This window comes from Nycticebus coucang, chromosome 10 (genome assembly GCF_027406575.1).
Source record: "Nycticebus coucang isolate mNycCou1 chromosome 10, mNycCou1.pri, whole genome shotgun sequence".
Taxonomy (NCBI): domain Eukaryota; kingdom Metazoa; phylum Chordata; class Mammalia; order Primates; family Lorisidae; genus Nycticebus; species Nycticebus coucang.
The window spans coordinates 76,682,535-76,691,950 of record NC_069789.1 but is presented as its reverse complement, the minus strand read 5'-3'; the positions used below and the strand labels follow the sequence as shown (position 1 = coordinate 76,691,950).

At 41.5% G+C, this 9,416-nt stretch overlaps 1 long non-coding RNA gene across 1 annotated transcript; it reads right to left on the bottom strand.

The window, feature by feature from the left end:
* Window positions 1-424: 424 nt before the first annotated feature.
* On the bottom strand, window positions 425-9,177 carry LOC128595425 (uncharacterized). Its single transcript, XR_008382928.1, has 3 exons — window positions 9,063-9,177; window positions 7,877-7,974; window positions 425-642 (listed from the first exon to the last, which is right to left on the bottom strand). It is a non-coding gene; the product is annotated as an uncharacterized LOC128595425 (long non-coding RNA).
* Between the last annotated feature and the right edge of the window lie 239 nt (window positions 9,178-9,416).

Below are 9,416 nucleotides of genomic sequence, written 5' to 3'. Positions count from 1 at the left end.
CAACAGACAAAATTCTGTTGCCAATTTTATAAACATTTGTCACTGCTACTCAAGAAATGAACATAAACAAGAAATTATCTTTACCCTAAAGAACTGTATAACCCATGGAGGGATTAGAAAGTGCATAAGTAATTATGATTCAAGACAGAATATACTAATTATCACAAAAAGCTTTCAATGTGCTCTAGGGAGTTCAGTGCAGAGGGAGAGACTATATCGATTTGAACAGGGAGGTCTAGGCTGATGGTTTGGACCTTGAGGAACATTAGGATTTTGATAAAAGAGGTATAACTTTGGACAGGTGATGAGAGGATACTCTGTATAGCTAAAACTGCACGAGGAATCTGCTTTATGGGAGAAGTATGCAGAGGGCATTGGGGGAGCTTCAGAGAATCTAGCTGCAAACGGAAGGTATGCGTTAAAGGTTTATTGTGGAGGTCCTTGAGTGCCAAGTAGAGGAATGTGGACTAATTATCTTGGGCTTTCTCTTCAAGAAACTGATGAGACCACCAAATGATCTGTAGAAGAATTTTGATCTCTGGACATGTCTAATTGCAGAGCTCTAGTAGAAGAAAGAGCGACAGTATCTGAAAGAGAGACGGTGTCTTCTTCATTATATCTGCTGGGACCTCTGATGTCAGACTGTGTGGGAAAGATTGACACAGAAAGTTGGTAACATTCTTAAAGTGGGGAAATTAAACATGAAGGTAATTTTTAAAGCATTGATAAAATAAACTACAGGTTCTCAAAGTCTGGCCTTGGGTTCAGCAGCATCAGCACTGCCTGGAAATTTGTTAATTATTCAAATCTTGAGCCCCACCCCAGACAAACTAGTCAGAACTTTGGGGGTAAGGCCAGCAATCTATGCTTTATTTAACAAGCCCTTCCTAAGATATGGGTAAATGATGAAGTTTGAGAACCACTGTATAGTAGACTAAAAATGGCACCCCAAAAGATATCCATATCATAATCCCTGGAACCTCTAAATATTACCTTATTTGGCAAAAGAGTCTTGAGACAAGAAATTACCCTGGATCATCTAGAAAGATCCTAAATGTCATCACAAGTACCCTGACAGGAGAGAGACAGAAGGAGGGGAGGAAGCGATGTGATCGCAAAGGCAGAGTCTGGATTAAGGAATTTTGGCAGCCACTGGAAGCCAGAAGAGTAAATGAATGGATTCTCCCTCAGAGCCTGTGGCAGGAACGCAGGTGGCCTTGCTGACACCTTGATTTCAGCCCCGTGAAACTGATTTCCAATTTCTGGTCCCTAAAACTGTGAGAAAATAAATTTTTGTTATTTGAAGCCACCATGTTTGTGCCTAATTATTAAAGACATAGAAAACTAATACACACTGAAGTAAGGAATGAAGAATGGCAGGCTAAAGTACTTAAAAATTTATTCGTCTTTAAAGAAGATATACTTACTATTATTAAAGAATTGTAAAGATAGTGATTCTTGGGTAGTAAATAAAATTTGCCACATCTAAAACAGTTTGTCATCAAATGTTAAAGTGTAGTAATTTTCATAATGTTGGCATGAAAGATGCCCTTTTAATATCCTGATTTTCATCTGCTACTTAATCTCAGAGAAAAGGAAATAAATTCTGTTGACAAGAGAACGAATATAGGAGACATTTTGCTTACAGATGAGATTTTTTATATGGGTTAGAAATTTGTAATAAAGTTGCTTTTATGGATAAGTAAATGTCCTTAGGAACTAATATTGGCCTTTATTTATGGGAAAATGCTTCATAATAAGTATGGGAAGGCATTCTATCTATACCAGTGGTTCTCAACCTGTGGGTTGCGACCCCTTTGGGGGTTGAACGACCCTTTCATAGGGGTCGCCTAAATACATCCTGCATATCAGATATTTACATCAAGATTCATAACAGTAGCAAAATTACACTTATGAAGTAGCAACAAAAATAATTTTATGGTTGGGGGTCACCATAACAGGAGGAACTGTATTAAAGGGTGGCAGCATTAGGAAGGTTGAGAACCACCCATCTATACTCTATGCTACTTGGTAAAATATTCAAGCTCTTTTTAAGCTACCTGGAACATTCTAATACTTGCAATCATTTGTCTTCTCAAGCCATTGTCATACACACACACACACACACACACACATGCACACCTAAGTATGTCCTGATGAGTGATTTGCAGCTGGAAAAGGAAGGGCTGTGTTTCCTCCTTTGTAGCTCCCCAACAAGCTATTGAGGTTCCTGTAACTTTTCTAATACCAGTCACTTGTCTAAATGCATCAGGTTTATAGCCTCACTTCTACTTTAGCAACTGAGGTGAGATATCTCAGTTCTTTTTTTGTCAGCAGAAGAATGAATTTATGGTGTTTGATTAACTAGACTTGGAGGATATTCGAACACACGCAGACAAACACATGTTTTCCCCATTTAATCCTCACAACTATTATTTGAGCTGAGCAGGGCAGTATTTTTATTTTTCTCATATTAAAATTTTAAAAATGATGCCCAGAGAAGTTAACTAGCCTGGGGCTCACAAACATGGTAGATGCTAGATTTGAGATTAGAGACTACCTAAATCTCCCTCACAACAGCAGGGTTCCAGGTTTCCCTAGCTGACTTCAGTGTGCACATGACTGTTCCTGGTTAATTACACCCTGTCCAGAGACACTGTGATCTATTTCGATCCATTCAGCAGGAATTTGCTGAGCATCAGTGGTGTGTCATCCTGTGCTAGTTCACCTGGAGGAACACAGAGCAAGTGACAGACGTATCCCTAGCAGGAGGAAACGCCTATGAGAATGAAATGAGTGAATATCAGAAAGAATAAAACCAAATGCCACAATCTGGGAGACTTCACACAGATAACCTTTGAAGAATTGCCCTGATTCAGGGGGTGAAAGGTAGAAAAGCATTCCAGGAGGCAAAAAGGTGGGTGTGAGGTGGTGAGACAGCATGGGCAAAAGTGTAGTGGCTGAAATAACAGGTGCCACCCCGAGGAAGTGATTGCCCAGCTGCCAGGAGCACAGTGGATGTGTGGGCGAGTAGTAGGAGCCAGGCTTCCCGGTGCCTGCCTGGCCACAGAGAGTCACGTGGCAATCTTCACACAGAAGAGCTTTAATGTTACCGGTGAACACTGAACCCTAGAAAAAGAAAGGAAAAGCAGTACTCATATGTACAACCTTCTCATTCTGCCCAGTTCTCCCAGTCTCATCCTATGGGCACATCCTCTAGAAATTTGTAACTCTGCTCCTGTTTTCTGAGGGTCAACAGGTGCATGTGTATCTGTACATAAGTGTATTTGAACACCTAGTCATGAAGTTCCTCTTAGGGAAAAGAAATGTCTTTGTTTAGGAAAATGTTTTAAGAGTTCATGGGGAGGACACTCTCTTCAAGGAGGCTGAGAAATCAGGTTACCTTTACACTGTAAAGTGATATGAATTAGGGAGACAGGATTAGCTGGAGCGAGGGAAGGGGAGGAAGTAGAAAGGAAGAAAATGGGTAGAGCAGGAGGCCAGAGCCCGAGAAAAAAGGGCAACTGGTAAGAAACTTCTGGGGCCCCAAGTGGTGGAAGGACTTTTAAGAACAAAGATATTTAATTCTTCCCTTGTTGTTGTTGCTATGTGAATGTTCTCTATTGCCCTGAATCTTCCCCCAAAGTTAGTTATATCCAGAACCTTGAAGTGGTAGCGTTTGGGGGAAGTACATAAAGTGAGGTGTGTATGTGAAGGAGTCCGGGCTGTATCTGGGGAGAGGCACAGCGGTCGCAGCTGTGGGGAAGGGTGTTGAGTTTTCGATTTCATGTAGGATGGGGTTTCAGCCGATTTCACTTGAGCCATATAGACGTGGTAACCCCTGCGTATATCTGGGTTACACCACATTTATAGCCAGTCACTTGGAGTGATGTTTTAGTCTCTGCTTCACTGCACTGCTCTGCTGCCATGGAAAAGCTTTTCTGTTTGCTGAAAATCAGCGGGCAGGTGAGCCAGCTCCTGGAGGAGGAGGCAGAGCTGGGCTGGCCACATGTGCAGCCTCCAGAGAGTGACTCAGGCTGGGCTTCTCTTGGCTTCAGAGCCCATTTTCTGTTTACCAAGGGATTAATCATGGTTTCCAAATTGGTCTGCCAGGACTCCAGCATGGCTGGTTAGAGAAAGCAGAGGCGCTGAGTTGGGATTTTTCCATGCTCTGATTAGTGATTCGCAGCAGGAAAATGAAGAGACACATTTCCTCTGCAGCTCCCCAACAGGTTATGGAGGTTCCCATAACCCACGTGGTGCCAGCCACTTGTCCCTGTGTAAGCGCACCAGGAGTATAGCCCGGCTTCTTCTTTAGCAACTGAGGTGAGATGTCTCAGTTCTTTTTTTTCTTCATCAGCAGAAGAGTGAATTCACTGTATTTGATTAACCAGACATAGAGGATATTTGAATTAATTTTAATCTAACAACCATTTAATAAATAACCAGTATGCACTAGTCTAGAAAAGCCTACATTTGATTTTCCAGGGAAATCAGGAAGGGTTTGGAGACAAAGTGTGAGTCTCTTTCATTCTCGTAAATGGGGCCTGGGCCTGTGTTTTGGCTGGATTCACTACAACCCTATTAGGATACACTTTTTCAGTATATTCATATACAAGCAATGAATCAACATAACATCTTCTTGAGCGTGGTGGTAATATCATGGGAGAAGTATTTTGGAAGCTGAAGCAATAATTGATTTTGTTGAATAACTCATTTGTTGAGTTGTTTACCAGGGGAGGTGCCTTCATTATTTTGCACTGTAGCTCCTTCCACAGATCATATTTTCCCAAGGATAATAAAGAAGTTCTTGAAAACACTATAAATAATTTTTAAATAAAGAATTTGTTTTTCAATTAGCTGGCATTACTTTAAGTAATTTGTGATCATTGTATTTTAGAGTTTAATATATAGGCTATGCATGTTAATGAAAATAATCTCTAGCTGGAGAAAATTGTAGTCATCTCACAAAAAGATTTATATTATGAAGTAGATTGGTTAATAAAAACATATGATAGGTCTGTCATGGTTTTTTCCTTCTTTCTTTTGCTTTATTAGTCTTTCAAAATAGTAAAACAGAATAAAGAAATAGCTTATCCTATTATTGCTTATTGCTATTTGGGCCCTCCTGATTAATTCCCACCCTTTTAACTGTTTGCTCTATATAAATATGCACACACAACACGTAGGGGCTGGTATGATTATGGTCTGTTCCATGTCTGGAGGACAGATGGACAGACTGTTAACAATGAAATGCTCTTCCTAACTTGGCCTGCAAACCCCACTGAAATACCACTATCAGGGTGGCGCCTGTGGCTCAGTCGGTAAGGCGCCGGCCCCATATACCGAGGGTGGCGGGTTCAAACCTGGCCCCGGCCAAACTGCAACCAAAAAATAGCCGGGCGTTGTGGCAGGCACCTGTAGTCCCAGCTGCTCGGGAGGCTGAGGCAAGAGAATCGCTTAAGCCCAGGAGTTGGAGGTTGCTGTGAGCTGTGTGAGGCCACGGCACTCTACCGAGGGCCAGAAAGTGAGACTCTGTCTCTACAAAAAAAAAAAAAAAAAAAGAAATACCACTATCAATGGATTCCTCTATAGTGTCAGATGTAATCCTTTTCAGTAGTGTTTTAGGCATGTGCATTGGGGCCTGGGCCTGTGTTTTGGCTGGATTCACTACAACCCTATTAGGATACACTTTTTCAGTATATTCATATACAAGCAATGAATCAACATAACATCTTCTTGAGCTTGGTGGTAATATGGAGAATGATGGTGCTACCTTTAGAGCACAAACAATCAAGAAGTACGACCTGTTTAATGGGGCATGTTTATAACTCTTCTTCCACCTATCTGGCACTTAAAATTCCTGGGAAAGCATGGAACCAGCCAAAAGTCCATGTAATATTTCCCACTGACAACATACAGGAAAAAGCAACAACGGCAAACATCAAGAACATCATTCTCAAACTCTCCTGTAGCACTGGATAATGCCAAGAGAGACCAAGAGCACAGAGCAAGGGAGTGAGAAACTGATGCACAAACTCCTGTTTCTGAATCTGAGGTTGAGAGTCAAGGAGTTTGGGTTCCGTCCATGTTGTGGCCTTCCTGAACCATCAGCCTTTGTGATGACTGAGTAAAGTGAGGGTGGGGTACTTTCCAAGTTAGAAATTCTCTGATACATTCCCTACAATCTATAAGCCGGGATGTTTTAATCAGGCTACTATGAAAAGTCTCTAAGTTTCCTGATCTAGTGGTAGTGTCCATGGAGACAAGAGCAAAACAGGATTATCCAGCTAAGGCAAACCTTCTACAGATCATTTTGAAATTTAGACTTGGAAAAGGTGGAAATGTCGTCTAGTCTACCTGCCCAGCTGTTGTATGAACCCCTCCATGTCTCATAAGTGATTATCCACTTTCTGCTTGAACAATTCAATGATATGTGATATCTATAAATGCCTCATTTTGGTGTCAGCTTTTCTAAGTCTATGTACATATACCCCATAGATATCTAGAATCACCCCCTTCAGGCTGGTCGCCAAGTAACCTTTTCCTTCTAGCTATCATTATATGAAATTATCTGATTTTTTATGCAAAAGTGCTATCTTAGATACTACAGGGAAAGAATAAAATTGAATAAAATAGACTAGAGTTCTATCTTTAAAGACATGTTGGTCTAATAGAGGAGTTTGGACGTATGACGCACACACTTTGGGAAGAACAGTCAGTTTCAGGGAAGAGACAGTATCTGAACTCAGCCCTAAAGTGTGGGTCAAATTTGGAAAGACTTTTTCAACAGTGGCCCAGAAAATAAGCAAGGTTCTATGATGTGGGAAAATAATAAGATCAGGTTACTTGCTTAAGACCATTTCCTAGGAGGCAAGAGAGGGGATATTATGATTTACATACTTTGGAAATATAGGTTATTGCACCCTTTGAGTTTTGAAAGATGCCGTTAGGAGTTCTCTTTTTCAACAAATATGGCAACTCCTCTTGTTTAGTAGGAAACATAAACAAATATATTTCGTACTAAACCATATTTCTTGTTCCCAGAATAATTTTATGCAGAAGAAAAGAAGTAAATGGAGTTCCAGAAAGCAACCTTACATACCCATTTTGGGAAACCATACCCATTCTGAAAAAAAAAAAAATAATAGCCAAAGGAGACATTTATCCTTTGTTCAGAAATTTTAAAAAGAAGTAAAGAAAAAGATGAGCAACCCATATTTTGCCCTGTGGTGTACAGATAGCATCCAAGAGGGAGAAGCTTAGCCTCCCTGAAAGCAGGGATTTGAAGTCTGAATGTTTTGATTCACACAGTGCCATGAGGGTTACTCACTATGGGAATGTAAGCTGTCTTGTTCCTCTCGCCCTACCCTGGGCTAGTCCAGACCCCATCTGCTCTGTCTCTCCGGGTCTGCTTGCTGGGCCTGGAAGGAGCACATATGGTCAGTGGCTAAGCCTGGAGACAATGCCGTGTCTTCCACCACTGAGTCACGAGATGCCCGGGCCAGCTCACTGCCTCTTCCCATGTTTCTGTCCCTCCATGTACGGTGAAGCCCTCTCTATCCTCACCACCTTTCTTCAGTGTGTGGAAATAAATGTGTGTATTTGTGCGTGTGCTCTGAGACAAGGATGAAAAGGAGATTAGTTCTTCAGGCGAAGCGCAGAGTCACTCTCCCTCTTATTACTGTTGGCACCAGTGCCACTTCCGGGCGATTGTGTTGGGGATAAATAGCAGCTTTCTCAGCGTTGGCTTGTTAGTCGCAGGGCAAGACCTAAATCTTGGGCTAACCAAGACACATCCCTGGTTGACTCATAGCCTCACTTTCCTCTCCTAGCTGGAGAGGAAACAGGACAGTTGCCAGAGTGCTTACTTTACCTCTCCAAACAGGCTCGGTGTTTCATACTTGAGTTCAGCACACAGGATGGTTCTTATTCTACAGATACAGAAGTACATTGCTTTAGGCTACAGGCTCTCTGTAAGATGAGTTTTATGAATGTTAAATATTAATGAGCAAATCAAAATTTTCCCCAAGTTTAAATTATTATTTCAAGAAGCATTTCTTCTTTGTGACTTTGGGAAAATGGCACTCAGAAGTCCCGGTTTTCAATGACTTGGTCATATGGATCATTAACTTCTTCATCTTTAATATTTCAGGTTTGGATTAGATGATTTTTATGGCCCAGTTATAGAGTTCTTTAAACAATCTCAGTCATTCATGATACTGTTATTATTTATTTATTTATTGAAACGGTGTCTCACGCTGTCACCCTGGGTAGAGTGCCATGGCTTCATTGCTCACAGCAACCTCAAACTCTTGGGCTCAAGATCCTTCTTGCCTTAGCCTCCTAAGTAGCTGGGACTATAGGCAACTGCCACAATACCTGGCTAGTTTTTTTTATTTTAATTTTTATTTTTAGCAGAGACAGGGTCTTGCTCTTGCTCAGGCTGGTCTCAAAAATTCCTGAGCTCCTGCAATCAACCCGCCTCGGCCTCCAAGAGTGCTAGGATTATAGGCCTGAGCCACTGCGCCCTGCGATACTGTTACTTTTAAAAACCTTGGTTCTAGTTTTTCTCTAAGGAATTTATGGTCATAATTATCCACTTTTGAGAATTAATTTGAAAGATGAATATCTGAAAGATAAACAGTAGTTATAATTTTATGGCACAATTCTCATTTATAATTATGACAACTTTTCTAGCAAAACATTTAGCCATATCTCTAGCATTTTAATGATGTTCTGCACAATCTGGGCCCCAGCTTAACTCCTCAGTCCTCAAACTTCTCTCTGCACTCACTTTCTTGGGGATGTTTTATACACCCTGGGACTTCGGGTGCCATTCATTTGTCAATTCCAATAGATTTGTATAACCAGCCCAGACTCCTCTCTTGAGACCCAGACTCGCATTCTACAGTCTGTGACATCTCTAGGTGGATTTCTTGTCGATATCTCCAACTCCATATGTCCAACCTGGAATGTCTGGTCTCCATTACCCTCAACCTGCTTCTCTTGTGTTCTCCCAACTCTGGACCCAGCAGTTCAGATCTTCACTTTGCTCCCACCTTACTGATTTGCTTTATCTCGCAGTCCACTCAGTTCCACCTGCTTTCTCCCCTTAGTTTCTTGTGAATCAGTTCCAAACAGCAGCTAGAGTGATCCTTTAAAGACAGATTCAGAAATCATGTCACTGCTCTGCCCAAAGCTCCCTGCTGGCTTTCTGATTACTCAGAGCACAAGTCAAGCTGGATAGAGGTGGGCCCTTGTAACCTTTTCCAGTCCATTTCTGCTCCTCCCACTTTTGTTTACTTAGTCACATTGGTCTCCTTGCTCCCCCTGAACTCGCCAAACATGATCCACATGATCCTCCCTCAGGGCTTTATTTTATTTTATCTTTTTTTGAGACAGAGTCTCACTAT